Below are 18,196 nucleotides of genomic sequence, written 5' to 3' on the forward strand. Positions count from 1 at the left end.
CCAATGACACGCAGCTCCTTGTCACCCTTTCGCAGGATGAGGGATGTGCCGCAGAAAAATTTAGATCTTGCCTGTTGAAATTGGCAGAAAGATGGATAGGAGCTACCTCAAGCTCAATGCTAAAGAAAACGGAGTTCCTTATTGTTGCTAAAATTCTCTCTGTTTGGTCCTCTTCTTGCTGGGCAGATACTTTGTGCCCCCTTCCAGGCCCCAGGACTCAAGTTGAAAACTTGGGGGTTTGGTTTGATTCTAGCTTAATGTTTGATTGCCAGATGGCCTATGTGGCTGGGAAATGTTTTGGTACTCTTAAGATTCTGTGGAAGATCCTTGGATCTACTCCCAATAGCCGCCAGGAAAACCATTGTGGTAATATCCCAATTGGACTATTGTAGCATACACTACATCGGGGCTTCATTCTTCTGACTGCAAAAGCTGCAGAGGGTCCAAAACACGGTGGCACCGTTATTGCTGAATCTTCCTAGACATGCGCCTTCAGGCTCGGCTTTAGCTAAGTTGCATTGGCGCTCTTTGAGTTAAAGAATCTCCTTCAAAGCTCTATGTGCTTCTGCCACAAAACTTTGAATGACAATGGCCCACCTCTATTTGTCTTCTTCAGTGAAACCATACCAGACTGGCCGGAGCCTCTAGTCAACCAGTGCCTTGTTGGCAGCAGTCTTCATGGTGAGAAGAACCCAGATGGGTGGCTATTCCTTTGGGTTTCGAGCATTAAAGTTATGGAACATGTTATCGTTCCACTTTAGGTCTGAGTCTTTTGAAAACCACCTTTTGTAAAAAGTTAAAAACTTGTCTGTTTCTGTCACTATAATTGGGACAGCCATTGACCGAGGTCTGCTCTCCAGCTTGAGGTTGTAACTCTAATTTAATCTGTTCCTTCTTTTGTCAGGTTAGTATAGTGTAGCTCCCACAGGACATTCTGTAGCTCAGGGACGCTCCATTTGGAGTAACCAAGCACTTTATAAATATTATTATTATTCTAGCACTCGCAGCATTGCTCACAATACTGTCTTTCTTGGTCTATACCATTTATTGGACGCCCAATATGCTCTGTATTACAGATATAGCCTATTACAGTCCTAATAAGAAAAACTGCCTTCCCCGCCTTCTATTAACAGGTATTAATAATTGCTTTTATTATTACACCCAGCCTTCAACAATCTTAAATATCAAATTACTACACTAAACTATACCAAATAGTGCATAACTGAACTGTAAAAAAGTATAAACCATACATAACTACCTCGAAGAGTGTAAAAACTACACCATGCCAAACATGCGTGTATTTATTTTTTATATCTCTATTATGTTATGTACTTTGTTTTTATTTTGAGGAACTTGCAGTTGGTAAGCATATTTTGAGCGACTTCCTTTTGGGGGGAAAACAGTGAGATTGATTTAATGCTGTTAAATTTAAATATGTCAGCAGCTGTTGAAATGTTAGTACACCTACTTCCCATTTTTGGCCTCTGCAGTCTCGTGAATCAACTCACTGAAAAGGAACTATTGTTGAGCCCTCTCATGTTGTGAAAAAAGTGTTCACTTTCTTTAACACTGTTTCCGGTGGAAAGATGAGCCATTTCCTGTTGGGGCTCTTGTCCCCATGAGTCTTAGGTGCCGATGTTTTGCAGTCGTAACAGGATTGGGGTTGTACTTGGAGCTGTTTGCATGTATTTTTTGTAGCTCTTTGTAACGCTGCTCGTGTTGCAGTCGAACTGTACCAAAATTCCAAAAAACGCTGTTGAACAGTACCAAAAGGGGAATTAGAGTGGTTCTTGGCGCATCGTGCATGCACTCATATCTCTGTATTAAGTAACAACTGCACCGTTGCATGACTTTTGTTATTTTGCTTATGTGCTAGTAAATGTACACTTTTTGTGTGTAAATGGACTTCTCAATAATCTTCATTTGAAAGGCTAGCAAGCCCAACATTTACCCTCTTCAATTCTAGGATGGTCAAAGTTTGTAATGTCTAATTCTGCTGGGCATGTATAGTAACCATGGTCTCGTCAACAAATAACTAAAATATGTGACTCTAAGGATAGTAAAAACTGAAAAAATGCCCCCTCTCTTATTTTGAAACACATTCTCCCTTACGTACACTTCTTATATGATGATTCACAGATATTTATAATTTACATTGATAATTTCTCCTTATTCACCCTTTCCCATTCCTCATGCAGAGCAATGAGCCCGTCTTAGGTAGTCTGTCAGCACAAACTCTGTTTAAATGAATAATTACATATTTTGTCAAGTCGTCACTCCTTTAGCTAGGCAAAAGAGCACCTTGTTGTATGATTCATGCCAAAGTCTGTAAAATCTCAACAGATTCCCAAGATTTGCTAACTTCGACTTTTGACTAACTTCTCTGCTCTTTCCTGAGAGCCATTACATCCTTTAATTTGTAATAGGTTCTCTTTGAGTGGTGGTGGTGATGATGAGTTGAGTATGCCCTTGATATGTTATACCATCTTCGTAGTTACCCGCTTTTTGATGACATCCAGGTATAGAATACAGTTTATCAGGAAGCAATTTCATCTGATGTGCCTTCTAGTTCAGTACATTAGACAACGGGTAAATGATATCTAGTGCATGGGATTGGAATAGACAAGCTATTTGGGCGGTTTCACACTTTGATTAAGCTTTATTTTTCTTGTTTCCATTCTGCCTGTTTAAGCATACATTTACTCATTTGTATAGATGGTGCTAAATGTCACTGAGACTCTAGGTAAATATACTTTCAGCAAACCTTGGTATGCAGAAATGTTGAGGGGGGAGGTAGGGAAAAAGGATGATGATGTGCTGGGGAGACCCACATTAAATAGGAGTCCAATTGCAGAGGCGGGAATCCGACCAATCTTTTGTTTTTTCAATAAAAACATTGTCTGAACAGTAATACCTGTTTCTTTGTAATGGTCTGGTGCCAGTAGCTAGGGCAAATGCGTAGTTGGACTGTCTAAGTCGTTGTTTACTTGGACGATTACTTGATAATGGGCTATTCTTCCAACACGGTTTATGCCCAGTTCCCCTCCTGATCATGTCCACACCCTGCTTACTTTATTTCATTATGAACTGTAGGGCACTTTCCTAGTCTGCACATAAATATACCTTTGGATAAGGATTAGGGGGTTAATAGCTAAGCTGTAAGGTAGGTCTCCAGAGGACTCGAACAGCACCAAAAGATACCAACTTCAGTGAAGACAAAGAACATCCTTGGGAAAGGGCTGGATGGGATATATTGGACACATAGTTGTCTTTAATAAAAAATTGTCTCTGTGCTGGCTAGGAACATTTAAGACAAGACCAGACTTTTGTTTAAAGCCAAGTAACAACCTAACTGGCTGCAATCTGCATGGGCTTGAAATAAAAGTACCTGAAGTGGAAGCTTTTGGACAGGCATCTGCCCACAATATCTCCCTTGGTAGATGATAATTGTTTGGGCAATTGCTCTGCAGGCAAATTGTGCTTTAACACAGTTGTTTAGTTCCCACAAATATATATAGGATCTGCGCGTTTAGACAACATAAACTAAGGGATTGGTGTCCAGACTGATTAGAGACACCCCCAAAGGATATCTTAGCCTTTAGACCAGCCAGCTCCCAGTGGCATCATAAGCCCTTTCACCTTACCAAGGGGCGAATAGTTTCTGGCAACTATTGAACATGACAATCCTTGATCCTTCAGGGATCAAGGAAACAGTATAATATTTTTCGTTCAGTCACTAGTGCTCACTTCTTCTCATAGAGATATACAGAATAAACAATGGTGACGTTTTCAATTAGCATTTATTAAACCAGCGTAATTCTAGTATAAAATGTGTGCTGCGGCAACTATTAGATAGTTAGTAGAGAAACTAATACCGTTTGATTGCAAATGCCGACAGAGTAAATAAAAGGTAGAATTCCACCATGGTGCTAAAACAGTGAATACATGCAGGCATATAGATACATACCAATAATCAAGCGTACTCCTAAAATGCAAACCCTAGCTAAGTGTACCTAGCATGTATGTAGGTGTGAAGCTAGGAATCCCCCTAGGAAAGAGCCAACCCAATGGGAAAGAAGGAAGGACCCTGTCTTTGTCTCGAGTTGGACACCCCGCAAGGGATGTCAGACCACTGCGTGCTGGAGTTTCTGCTTCTATGGACTCAACCGTCTCGTGTTAGCATGGAAGCTTCTCCTCTGGTCCGCCCAGCGAAAATGTGGTGCTTATATACCCAGAAAGTACCGTCAGGGGTTCTACCTAGATGTGTAATGGTACTGTGGGCCTGTCATCCAAGGATGCTGATAGTGGTGACTTTTGTACAGAGTTATTATACACACGATGGTAATCCTGTATGTGATACTAACTATCCTTATGCATAATAAGTGAGGCTACTTTTTGAATAAAACCACACAAAATGTATTCAGCATTTAACTAGGCAAAAGGTCTGCACCAGAACTGTTATGTAGAGCAAGGTACGACAAATGTAGGTAAAAGGTTGTGCAGCTACCCAGGCCTATATTGGGGTACATTGGGCCTCACAACAAAGCATGAGGTGTCGCCACCAATTTGTTCCATTATCCAGTGGACTGAATAAATCCCCATAGGAGGTGCAAGCACTGCTTATTGCTTCTGGAAGCAAACTGGTAAACATGTTGACGGAAACGAAGAGGGGTTCTCATATCGTACACCTTTATTGAGAAGAACAAAGTGATTGATTTATTGCCCTTTGGGGAAAGGGCCCAGTCCTGTTTGCTTATTGTTTCTCCTGGTCTGTAATGGTACAGACAATTTGAAAGATGCACTCCAATGCACCCAAATACCATACCAGTGGTTCAAATTTATGCCTTCCCATTCATCCCTTTTTAGCTCTCGCCTGCCGATGCGCTTGCGCATTCGAGCTGGCGAGAGATTAAGGGGCTTATCCAGAGTTTAACCAGACTGGCGATTTGATGCAGTGCATGTGCGCTTTTAGCTCAATGCGCAAGCGCAATGAGTTAAAATGCGGGTGCACAGCATCAAATCGTCAGCTTGGTGCCGCCAGCAGCTCTTCCCGCTCCGCCCCCTGCTGCATCAAAGGCTTTGCGCTCTGCCTCAGCCCAGCCATTCTGCTCCCCTAATTGCCCCCTGCTGCATTAAAGGCTTTTTCACGGCCGGCCGGCCGTGCTTTCAGTTTCACGGCCGCCAGGCCGTGTCTCCTTTTGTTAAAATGTTATTTTGTCAAACTGAATGTGTACTGTATATCGAAATAAAGTCTAATGATGCATTTACCTTGTGTCTCACCCTACATTGCGGCTTCCCATAGGATTCAGGAGAATTACGCTATAGTAAAATGCCGCCAAAGATAACATGATAGCAACTAAGTGTATGTTTCTGACCGCAAACAGCAGCTCGAGTCTAGTGACCAAAATCAACTTTACATTACCCACCACGTGCAGCACAGGCAGATGCTTCAGTTACTGCTGGTGTAAGGTGTTCACCTTATGAAATGCGGTCGAACAGCATTGAGGGGGGGACTGGGGCAGCTCGGTCTAGACGTAAAAGGCGTTTAATTGCCAGTAGTTATCAACAAACCGCAACATGTCCTTAGTTGCCATACATCCTTGTTTTTTTCAGGGGCCCAGCCATTCTCCTCCCCTAATTGCCCCCTGCTGCATCAAAGGCTTTTTCACGGCCGGCCGGACGTGCTTTCAGTTTAAGGCCGCCAGGCCGTGTCTCGTCTTTTTTTAATTTTATTTTGTCAAACTGAATGTGTACTATATACCAAAATAAAGTCTAATGATGATTTCCCTCCGTGCATTACGTAGACATGATGCATTTACCTTGTGTCTCACCCTACATTGCGGCTTCCCATAGGATTCAGGAGAATTACGCTATAGTAAAATGCCGCCAAAGATAACATGATAGCAACCAAGTGTATGTTTCTGACCGCAAACAGCAGCTCGAGTCGAGTGACCAAAATCAACTTTACATTACCCACCACGTGCAGCACAGGCAGATGCTTCAGTTACTGCTGGTGTAAGGTGTTCACCTTATGAAATGCGGTCGAACAGCATTGAGGGGGGGACTGGGGCAGCTCGGTCTAGACGCATAGGCGTTTAATTGCCGGTAGTTATCAACAAACCGCAACATGTCCTTAGTTGCCATACATTCTTGTTGTTTTCATGCAGACCTATACCAAATTAAGTGTCCCCCATGTTACTCTTTTCAGACAGTGAATATTTGTGATGTCCCATTTTTAGGGATTGGGTCCCCCCTCTGCGGTGGGTTCTTTGTGAAACAAATGTGTTAAAAAGGCTGGTTGTCACACTCTACTTTTCGGTTCAAACCTCTTGTTTGTTTTTGCTGTGCAAGTGAGTTTTCTTAAGGAGGAGGCTATGGTCACATGGGTCCTGAGCTCATATTTCCAAAGGGTTTAAGTTGCACCTTGCGGACGAGGTTCAGCAAGGTTGGAACTAGACAGTCTGTAGTTGTTTATGTTCCTATTTATGTAGCACATCCCCTGCCTTTTAGGCTGGCTGTTCTTTTGGGGCTTGGTAAAGACTAATTGTCGGGCTTGTCTTTAATGACACAGCCAATCTAGAAAACAATGGAATGGAATGACCAGCTTGCCAGATCCTGTTTTGGGGCAATAGAATAAGCAGGAGCTAGTGGGCCTCAACTTTGTAGGTGGAGTTGATTTGCCTTTGATGACCGTCTGTACATTGGCTATGAAACTGGGCCAAGTAGAATCCTTTCCATAAATGACTGTCAGGATAGTGAGTGCATGCAATCACAGGCTTTTCAGGAATGTAGTTTGGGGTTGCTTGAGCTCAAAGCTCAACATCAGTCAGCAGACCCATTGAAGTGAATGTCCATCCTAGTGGTTGTCTTTGCAAGAGATCACACTGTTTCATTAGATACTACACCCTGCTATAGTCAAAACAATTTAGTATTTTGGGGTGCTATATTAGAAGGTGCTGCTCCCACCTCTCTGCCTCCATTGTCCCCTGGTTCCCGTTCCAAGTTCTGGGCCCCCACATCCACCAGAGGTAAACCTGAATATACTGCACAGGTGCAGTTCGGTCACCCCCGTTGCATCTGCGCACTTAGTCTCAAGTCTCTTACTTCTTCATGGTATGAGTCAGTCCTTCAGCAATCACTTTTATGCCATTCCTTTCACCAGTGTGCATGACTGTGTTTGGCGGCATGTCTACTCAGCTTCTTTTTCGGTGTTGCCTCAAAGTCAGCAGTCTTGAAATGACATTGTCCTGCCCGGACCATTGGCAAGAATAGTCTCTTGGTGTCCTGGCAATTGACCGTTGCAACCCACACTGGGCTCACTGGACCACACTGGTAGCCCCCGACCAGGCCTTCAACAATTGCATAGTTTCAGCCCCTTACAGGCCACTTGACTCTGTTACAACTCCAGCCCCAGGCCTCCAGTGGCGGCCCATGCAGGTAAGCACGGCCGGTGGTGAGGCGGGGATTGAAAGTGACAAACTAGGGAATATAAAATAAATAAAACCACTTACCTTGTGCTTGCTGCATTGCCGACCAGAGATTGAGATTTCAAGTGATGTCCCCTTACCTCTTGCAGACTGTTTGTAAGACAGACACCAGCCCTGGTTGTACAGTAGCCTTCTTAGTACTCTGTAGAATACTCCCTTCTTTGAACTTAGAGGACTTGGAACTGGAAAAAAGTTGGGTAGTTAGGATCCCACTGTTGAACACAACTTGCGTACAGATAATGTACAGATTATGTGGCTCCACCATCTCAAACTGTTGACCCAATTTGAGGTGGTTCTTCGTTCAATTGTCATTTGCATGCTTTTCTCCAGAAATCATGTTTGGGTAGAATGATGCTTCGGACAGCAAGTCTGTCTCCATCCTGGAGCACCCGCATTAAAGTCACAAACAATTGTGAGGTTTCTGGACTTGGAAGTCATCGGCCAAACTGAAGTAATGATCTTCAGGCCTCACTTGAAGGTTTACTCACCTTTCACAACAGAATTTGCTGTCCAACCTCTCTCCTCTACCTTCCAGTAAATGCTGTGTTCAAGAAGGCTAATCAGGAGCTCATTTGTAACCAAAAGGCTTCATAGAATATCTAAAATAGCACTGTCTCCACTCCCTTCACTTAAGTGTCAAGGTCTCCGCCCTTCAGCTTTAATAATGTGTGCAATACACTTCTACTGTCTGGGAGCACAGTCCTCACCATCCAACTTTTGCAAGACCAGAACAGGGGCATCCAAAATGGTTCCTGCTGGCTTCCATTATGCAACTTACTCGCACACACTGTACGGATACTGCACACCTACAGACTCACATAAAGGCCTTTAGGCAGTTGACTAAGGAACTGGACAAGTGCATAGAAGGAGAACTTTACGTGAGTGGGCCAGTAGCCCTTCCCTCCAATGATCCAGATTAAAAGGTCTGGTCACATTACTGATCCTTAATACTCTATATGTTAAACCAATAACTAACAGTTAGTCCTCTGTCTCAAATAATGGTATGCATGGTACACCACTCCAGGGACAAGTCCAGTACCTCCCAAAGCCAAGGACATGCATCTGCACACGTGCTAGATTAGTGTGATGCCAGGACCACAAATAAGTCAGGATGGCTGATTTAGTCAGCCGTGCACTCCAGATAGGAGAACACAACAGTTTACCGTGCTGAAGACCCTCTCAACCCAAAACAATTGCTCAGATTAATTCAAGAATTTCTATCTCATTTTTTGCTGTAGAGGAGCCGCCCTAAGTCAAGGTGTATGTCGAGACATGCGTCCTTGCGCCAGTTCCATTTCAAGTTATGCAGGAGCTCATTGAGGAAAATGAAGAATAGATTGTCTAACAACACTCCAGGACTAGGGAAAAGCAAGCCTGAACGGGCCAAAATTAGTCTAGTGTGGTCGAAAAATTAGTCCTGTAAAGCATATGTAGTACAAGAATCTGAGTCTAGACATAAGTTCAAGAATTTCTTGTGATGCTGATTTAGGCTGGAGGCAAAGAAGTCCACATCCAGGTTGACCTAAATGGTGTGAAAAACTTGAGGGTCTATCTGGCAGTCACAGGAGTCTTAAATTAACTAAATACTAGACCATTATTGAATTTGCAAGGCCCAAAAATATTCTGTGTGCTCCTATAGTTCCTTTGATGGTTTAAGTCCAGAGGTTCTGTACTGTTTAAGCTGATTCTTGGGGCTTTTGCCTCTGAACTTGTTTATATACAGCAGGTCATGGAGAATACATCACTGTTAGAAATCGGGTCTCTAAGTGGGAGAGGTATGCACCCTGTCAAAGTAGGAATGCAAATATAGTCTGGGTAAGTCAGCCACTCATTTAAATCCGCCCATGCTCACCCTCTGGGGGCTTGGCACAGAGCAGTCGGGCTTAACATAAGAGGCAACGTGTAGAGCAGTTGGGCATACGTGGATACAGTAGCACGGTGAAGACACTACAAGAAAGACTCCACAATGAGATCTATAAATAATATCTCTTTTACTCTTCAAAACAAGATACAAATTATAAGAATCCAATGAACGCATCTCAAGTTACAAATACTTCAAGAATGTACAATGCTGAAAGAGCCCTTGCCCTTGCGCTTTTTAGTAGGTTCTTTACGGTTACGCTGGTTAAATGACAGCGATTCAAGCTGTGGATCGGGAAAATACTTTTTCCCCTGGACAGCGTGAAGCAATTCTTCCAAAGTTATTACAGTTAAATTGCTATTTCAAATTTACGGGACACTGATCTATTCATTCTGTACTGGGGCCCCCTGCGAGATCGCTGTTGAACGGGAGGGACCTCGTAAATTCCTACCTACGAAAAACCAGAACATTTCTGCCTCATTGTCTTTCTGGATGTGGAGGGAAAGTATTTTGCGAAAATCCTAAATCATGAACTTGAGGGGTGGGTAAACGATAAGAAAATCATTCCCACCACTCAAACAGGCTTTCAAAAGAAAATGGGACAGAGATCAATTTGTTATATGTAACAAACCTGATTAATCGTTCTAGACAAAAGGGTGGATGTCCTCTTTTCAGCGCTTTATTAGGTTTCGCCTGCACAACACTTGCATTGTGCTTGGGAAATCCATTGTTAATATAAATCTTAAGAGACTTGCATACCGCCCTTGCTTTTCATTTTGTGGTATGCTTGCCTCTTACTTTTTCTTCGTTTCACCTGGTTGTAGCATGCTATTTCCTGTTGTGTTCTTCTTCCTATCAGTATCTCACAGCTCAAGTACTCCCTTTCATCAATGTTGAACTTTTTTCTCAGCAAGCGTGTCAGCACCTCTGCTTGGCCCCACCTCCGACCGCTTCCCCAGGCGCAGCAGCTTGACCTCCCATGCCATTCTTCCCACAGATTCGTATTGTCCCTGCACAGGTAATATTATTTGTTATTTCTTTACACATAGTCCAACTCTTATTCGGTTTGTGCGCCGCCTTGCTTTCAAAACGCTTCCCACCAGAAAACCAAACCATTTCCTTTGAACTATGAGCACGTTCAAACCTATTTTTACAAGTCTCTGCCGTGCTTCCTAACAAGCTCCCTTTGCCGCCAAGGAGTGGGTGGTATCTAAAGATGTCCGGTACTGGCCTGCGGCAGAGGAGGTGACGCGGTGCCAGCAGAGCTTATGCAAACTCCTGAAGTTGGGTATTCCACCCCTGCAGGCACAACCACTGCCTCTTGTTAAGTTCACTTTGCGAACTCCAGCTTTCTCCCTTGAGGCTCTACTTATGCTCGTAGAAACACTCCCTTCCATAGGGGTCCCTCAAAAAGGAGAATCCCTCAACAGTCAGCTGGAGGAAGGCTCCGATACACAAAAAATAGCACCACTTCTGCAGAAACAGTGGCAGTTGTATAGTGTGACTCCAATGTACAGTTTGTCTCATACACGTCTCAAGGACTATTCGCGGCAGCTTTCCGTCTTCATTGCAGCAGAAAAGCAGAAAGTGGTGGCTATGCAGGTGGGCTTGGATCTCATTGTGAAAGTACCTCCCGTCTACTCTCTTGAGTCTCAAAGGCAGGGAACGTGCCCCAGTGCTATTCTAATCCAGCTTATGTGAAAACTGCTGTTTGCAGCATCAAATTCAGAAGATACAGTGGTATGGCCAGGCTGGCTCTGCTGTACGTTTGGGGATGAAGTAGAGTTGGACTTTTTACCAGAGAATTTTACCTGCCTTCCTTTATCGTTTGTGAAAGACACGGAGACTTTCATACTTTTGTTGGTAGCTGGTTCCAGAAGACCTTTGACTGCTACATTAGTGACTTGGCCATCAGCTTGTGGGATCTTTCATGGATGGCTGTCATGTGGACAGGCTAGACGTTCAGCCATCTCGCCCTAGCAGACCTCTTGTTTCTGTGCCTATCCATCTGTAAAGCCTTGACATTTCTTATGACATAAAACCAGAAGACGCTCAAGCCTTATCTGGGACTATATTCATAATAATCTGGACGAGGTCACAGAGAAGGAGGTGCAATTGTTCTTGAACTGTTCGTGTTCACATTTCTTCTGTTACTTCAAGAGCCATCTGTCTGTCACACAGTTGTTGAAAGTATCCACTTCTGTGCCTTCAGTTCACTGTGATGGAAAAGAAAGGTTCCTGTCTAGCGATCATCTTACCCGAGTCTTGGCATTAATGACAGATCTGGCCATCAATCAAATACAGTATTAACCACTGGGATATCGCATCACCAGCATTTTCTCTAGGAGGCTCAGGTAAAGTTGATCTTCTATGTAACACATCCTCCTGTCATCGCTTAGAGCTCAATAACTGCCACTTTGTGCTGTGGATACCAGGCTTATATCCAAGAATATAACAGGACCATTTGGGGCTGATCATATAGCTCAGCCATTTCGGAGGTTCAAGATACTTCATCTTGGAATCTGTTCGCAGGTTTGCTTTGACACTGCTGCGTAACGTCCATGGTTGCTTCATGTGCTGTGTTTGAATTGTCAAAATGTCAGAGGAGGTGTTGCCTTCAACATTCAAATGGACTGTGCACAGAATGTATGTTCTCTGTGTTAACCAGGCAACTATGTGCTCATCAGGTGGAATCAGATATTAGTTGCAAATTTTGACATTCAACTACAGCCCCCTGTACCATAAAGAATCTTAAGCAGTTTTGAACAAAAAGAAGTTGCTCTATTAGACACTATCACTGTTGTGGGCCTGATGCATTTTGCTTTGTTTAGTACCTTAAGTTTCATGTGGAACACCAATATCTAGGCAATATCTTAAATTATGTTTATTATGTTACACTAGGAAATTACACACAGCGTTACGTAACCTCTGCAACAATTGAAAGACTAAACTTTTTTGGGCATCTGTATATTTCTGAACTATTGAATTGCTTTAAAATCAGGCAATTTAAATGTGTTTATGCTCATAGTGCTTTTAGCTTTTAATTATTAAATATTTTACAAAAATATCTGTTTTGAGTGGACTTGAAGTATGAAATAGCCTTACTACTACCCCTGTAAGTGCAATGCACCTTGTATATATAAATTCAATAAAAAATTACTGAAAATTAAAAAAAAGATCTTATAAGAAAGCTCTAAACCCAAAAAACGCCCTTTGATCACTTAACTTCTCACCAATTGGAGACCGGTGGCACAGTGCGACAGCACTCTAAAATGTCTTTCCTGGAAGCACTCGGGTGTAGTATATAACCTACTAAACACTACAAAAATCTGCATCTGAAACTATTCCTAAAATCATTAGTTTCTATTTTTCTTGCAGCAGTATCCTAAACATACCCACAGCCATAACCCAGTCAGATAGTGTTATCCTATTCTCTCAAAAGGCTGGTAAGAGAGAGTCCACAGTTCAGGAATATCTCAACTATTTGGCTGCACACTCTTGCATATGTAGTCTATAGAAACAAGTGAAGACTTTCTCATTTGAACATGATGGCTTCAATGCTCCACTTATTCTCCTCTGTTTTCTAGGAATGGCCAAACAAAAGGTTAAATCAACTACACACTTGGGATCAAAAGGGATCTGTAAGAGCCAGAAAGTACTGATCCCTAAAGGAATTATCAATCACACAGAATTACAACCGGCTCGGGCAAAAAGGAGAAAGAATAAAAGAGCGGGCGTCCTATGGTGACCTAGAGTGAGGAGAGATTCCCTCAGGACAAGAACCCTCACTCACCGTTAGGTGACATGCTTCCTCATTCGGGTTCCCTCCTCACACCAAAGTATAGGCTACTACTCCCCTAGGGGAGGAGCTGAGGTGTTTTATCTCCGAAGATGAGCGTAGAGACGCCGTGAATGAGGGGCAGAGTGCAAAAAGGGTGTGACTGGTGTGATATAAAAATGTCTGTCTGGGTCCAAGAGAACTTTATTTGGTGGTCACATTGACGTAGATAAAACGAGAGACATATAGGGATTCAATAGATATGCCCTATTGTGTTTAGGTCAACATGTTTCTGACACCAGGCATTCATCCGGACCTAAATAGCCAGTCACTCTGCAAAATGGTGATGAAAGTGAAAAATAAAATTAACAGGGTATACAAGCCTCCACTGGAGCTGTGTGGCTCGAAGTTCAGCGTCCCTCTTCTGTTCAGAGGAAATGTGAAACTATTGTGCCTATAAGTCACATACACTCTCCATGCTCTTGGACAATCTTGTGGTGCCCAGCTCACAAAGCCATGGATGTCCCTCAAGGACATTGCAGATGTTGACCCTGACAGACATATCTTTATGTCACACCCTTTTGCCCTCTGCCCCTCATTCACCGCGTCTCTGCGCTCCTCTTTGGAGATAAAACGCCTCCACTCCTCCCCTAGGGGAGTCGTAACCCACACTTCGGTGTGAGGAGGGAATCCAAATAATGGAGCATGTCACCTAACGTTGAGTGAGGGTTCTTGTCCTGAGGGAATCCCTCCCCCCTCTAGGTCTCCATAGGGCGCCCTCTCTTTTATTCTTTCTCCTTTTTGTCTGAGCCGGTTGTTTAATGAATACATGTTTTGGTGAGGATTGTAATTGGTCCACTTATGTTATAGCAGGAATGTCTCAGCACAGTTTTATGTGAGCAATTTAGGGAGGATTACAAGAGATGGAATTGCAGCTTATAGTTGTTTTGTCCAAATGGTATTCTATTTCAGGAAACAGCAACTGTTTATAGGCCTTTTAAATTCCAGGTAGTTTCTGTTCTCCTCCTTTTATTAAAACACGTGTTTTTGTGAGGTTACATGTCTTTACAGAGAAAGATTGTCATTTTTGTTTTCCAAGGGGAGAGGATCAGGAATGTTTGTTATGAATCCAAAATTCCTCATTTGGCACAAGAGCCAGAATTTTGATTATAAAAAAATGGGCAGTGTTCTGTGGATTGCCTGGTGATCAACGAGGCCTTGAGAGCAGGGACGATGTGAATTTGAATTTGAATTTAAAGGTATTTGTTGAGCGCTCGTATACCTAGCGGTTTCATGGCGCTGTGGGGGTAAGATCCTAAGTCAGGTGGCAAAAGTGGTTTATATGGTAAAAGCCTGTGAGAACAAGAATATTTTCAAGGTACTGCGAAACTCCAAGTAAGATGCTGCCGTTCTTATGGAGAGAGGTAGAGAGTTCCAGAACAGAGGAGCGCAGTTGTCTACTGGGGATATAGGGTTCAATTTTGGATTTAATAAAAGCCGGGGCTGTCCCAGCCAGAGCCTGAAACGTCATGCAGCCCATCTTAAAAAGGGGTCTTTCTCTGATAGGGAGCCAGTGTAGGGATCTGAGGAGAGGAGTGACGTGATGTGATTTGGGTAAGCCGTAGACCAAGCGGGCGGCTTGGTTCTGCACAAGTTGGAGCTGCCGAAGAGCGTAGGCAGGGACACCATTGTACAGTACGTTACCGTAGTCTAAACAGGAAAGAACCATAGTCATAAGAATCAACTTAAGAGCTGAAAAAGAGAAAAACCGTGATATCTTTCGGATGGTGCGCAGAATAAAAAAACAAGAAGAGACCACCACCATGCTGATCTGAGAGTGTAGAGTGAGGTGTTGATTGAGAGTAATCCCTAGTGTTTTAACAGAGGAGGAAGGGGAGGGAGGAAGGCCAAAAGAAGGGGGCCAAAAGGTAAGAGACCAGGGATTAAGTTTACCACCAGTGAGGACAAGCTCGGTTTTGTCAGGGTTGAGTTTAAGATGGTTGAAATTCATCCAATCCCTGATAAAAACCATCACCGACTGGAAATTGTGAATAGAGTGAGGAGAATCAGAGAGATTGAAAATGAGCTGGAGGTCATCGGCGTAGTTAAACACCGTGACCTCCATCTTCTGCAAAGCAAAAATAAGTGGGAAGATATATAAATTAAAAAGAAGAGGAGAGAGGGAAGATCCTTGAGGGACGCCACATTGCACTTTGTGTGCAGGGGCGGAGAAATCCGCCAAGTGAACAGCCTGTGTGCGGTCCTTCAGGAATGAGCTAAGCCAAGCCAGAGCAGAGCCTCCAATGCCTGCCGCCTCGACACGGGAAAGAAGGATGGTATGATCCACCGTGTCAAAAGCGGCAGACAGGTCAAGGAGGACCAGTGTCTGTGGGAGATTGACATCTAGCCCCTCTCTAAGTGTGTCCATAACAGAGACCACCACTTTTTCGGTGGAATGGAGAGGGCGAAACCCTGCTTGGCACGGAGCAAGATAGCCGCTGTTCTCGATGAAGGAACTGAGGACTTTGGTGGTGTGGCGTTCAAGAATTTTGGCCAAATAAGGGAGAAAGGAAATAGGCCGATAGTGTGATAACGCTGTGGAATCTGCACCTGGTTTTTTCTAAATTGGAATAATAGTAGCTGATTTATGGGAGGGAGGAACAATTCCTGATTTGAGGGACTCATTAAGAAAAAAAAAGAGGAGGAAAAGTGCAAGTCAAGAAAATATCACGCAAGATGTGGGCCGGGCAGATATCGGAAGGGGATCCAGATTTAACACAAGGAAGCAGAGAGAGAAATGTTTTCCTAGACAAGGGAGTTATATGATCTAAGTGATGAGTATTAAGTGGCGGGTCAAAATTTGAAAAAACTGGGGGAGGGGGGGATGTTTGCCTTAATGTCTGCAATTTTATTAATGAAAAAGTTGTTCAATGAGTCACACAGGGATTGGGAGGGTACCGGTTTAGAGGTAGTCCTGTCCGAAGAAGCCAGTTCAAAAACTGTGGCAAAGATTTCCCTGGGTTGACTCTCTGCCCGGAGAATCTTATTGGAGAAATAGCTGGTTTTAGCGTCAAGGATGGCTTTCTTGTACTCAGCCTGGATGGAGGTGTACAGTAGTTTAGAAGCAGTGCAATAAGTGTGTCTCCAGGCGCGCTCTGCTCGACGAACCGCCAGTTTTTTCTCCTTGAGCTCCGGGCTGAACCATTTGTTAGCAACACGGGCGCGCCTCACCCTAATGCGCCTTAAAGGGGCCCCCCAATTGCAGGCGCTAGACAGCCATTTATTTATGGCCTCTGCTTGAAGTGGTGTGGAAAGTTCCTCTATTGCTGGACTAGAAGCTAAAAGAGAAGAGCAGAGGGAAGAGATGTCAGCTTTGCCCCATTACGTGCCCAGGTATTCTTAGGAAAGGAGGGTTTTTTGGCTAAACTTAAATCCAGGAAGAAGGAAATCAAGTAACGGTCAGACCACAGACGGGGAGTGACAATAGGGACGGGATAGGTATGTTAAGAGACCAAACTTGGTCCAAAGTGTGGCTCTGAACGTGGGTTGGAGTATGAATATGTGATATGAAATTCAAACTATGAAGTAATTCAGTAAAGTCTCTAGAGCCGGATCAGTGGGCCAAAAATTAAAATCTCCAAGTACCAGGACCGCCGAGTTGTTCACTGCAAGTGTGGCTAGCAATTCCTGAAAGGCCGGGAGGAAGTGAGGCATGTATTGAGGAGGACGGTACATCAGAACACAGGTGATTGGGATTTGAAAGGAGGCAGAGTGTACTACCAAGTAGTCCACTGCTGAAATAGGTGGGTAGGGTAGTAGTTGAAAATGAAAGCCGGAACGAATAATCAGGGCGACCCCCCCCTTCTTTACCAAGAGGACGATCTGCCCGTAGAGCATAATACGAGGCGGGCAGGGCTGCAAGTAAGTTGGGCAGGGAGTCCTGGCATAACCAAGTTTCCGTGAGAAACATTAGGTCCGGTTTATGGGTGTCCAAAAAAATGAACAAATCAAGGAGATGTTTAACAACAACCATGTGTTTAGCAGAAAGGCCGAGATGGTCGATGTCACGCTCACTTGAGGGAGGGGGGGAGGGGTAGGACTAGTGGGGAGTCTGGATAATGAGGGCAAATTAGGTGGAAGGGAGGGCAAAGGATGGACGCGTGCAATACCCACATCCATGACATGCCCCAACGTGGCTTGATTTAATTTCCATGGGCCTTGATAAGCGCAGAGTTGGCCGGGGGGGGGGGGTAGGAAACAAAATGGGCATAATGCTGTGCCCCGACCCCGTCTGGCCACGGACGGGCGCAGACGGGCTTACCTTCGGCGCGCAAAAGGCATGCCCGCTGCGCTCGTCCGCTGCGCTTCCGGTAACACATGCGCGCTTTATGTGGACCAGCCTCGGGCTGCTAGACCGCTGCCTGCGGTGTAAGCGCCCTTCAGGCTACTCCCAAGATGGCGCCCTCACTTCAGCCGACCGGCACGAGAAGCTGCGTTGAAGAAACTACCCTCCACGCAATCGGCACAGAGAGCCATGCGGGACCGGGGCAGGGAAGGCCAGACAGTGAGTAAATACACAATTACAGCAGTAAAAAGCAAAACGAAAAACGAGGTAGCAATGTGCCAGCTGCTAGAGGCAAAATGTAAAACATAGAAGTAAAAGTAAAAGTTAGGCAGTATCGCTCACTGCACGTGTAAAATATGCCACGATGCTGTCTTTAGATTGCAATGCCCCCAATGGGATCCAGGAGCTGCCACCACCTGTATAGCCCACCAGGAACCCTGCGTGATTTGCCGCTTTATGGGGACCACCATTGGGCCGCTAGACCGCTGCCTGCGGTGTAAGCGCCCTTCAGGCTACTCCCAAGATGGCGCCCTCACTTCAGCCGACCGGCACGAGAAGCCGCGGTGAAGAAACTACCCTCCACGCAATCGGCACAGAGAGCCGTGCGGGATCGGGGCAGGGAAGGCCAGACAGTGATTAAATACACAATTACAGCAGTAAAAAGCAAAACGAAAAACGAGGTAGTAATGTGCTAGCTGCTAGAGGCAAAATGTTAAACATAGAAG

At 44.4% G+C, this 18,196-nt stretch overlaps 1 protein-coding gene and 1 pseudogene across 1 annotated transcript in view; both read left to right on the forward strand.

The window, feature by feature from the left end:
• Nucleotides 1-11,658, forward strand: part of LOC147712414 (centromere protein L pseudogene) — a 31,366-nt pseudogene extending 19,708 nt beyond the window's left edge.
• The window catches only part of STK38 (serine/threonine kinase 38), a 395,034-nt gene that overhangs the window by 33,234 nt on the left and 343,604 nt on the right, over nucleotides 1-18,196 (forward strand). The window lies entirely within an intron of this gene.

The sequence above is a fragment of the Lissotriton vulgaris genome, chromosome 5 (assembly GCF_964263255.1).
Source record: "Lissotriton vulgaris chromosome 5, aLisVul1.2, whole genome shotgun sequence".
Taxonomy (NCBI): domain Eukaryota; kingdom Metazoa; phylum Chordata; class Amphibia; order Caudata; family Salamandridae; genus Lissotriton; species Lissotriton vulgaris.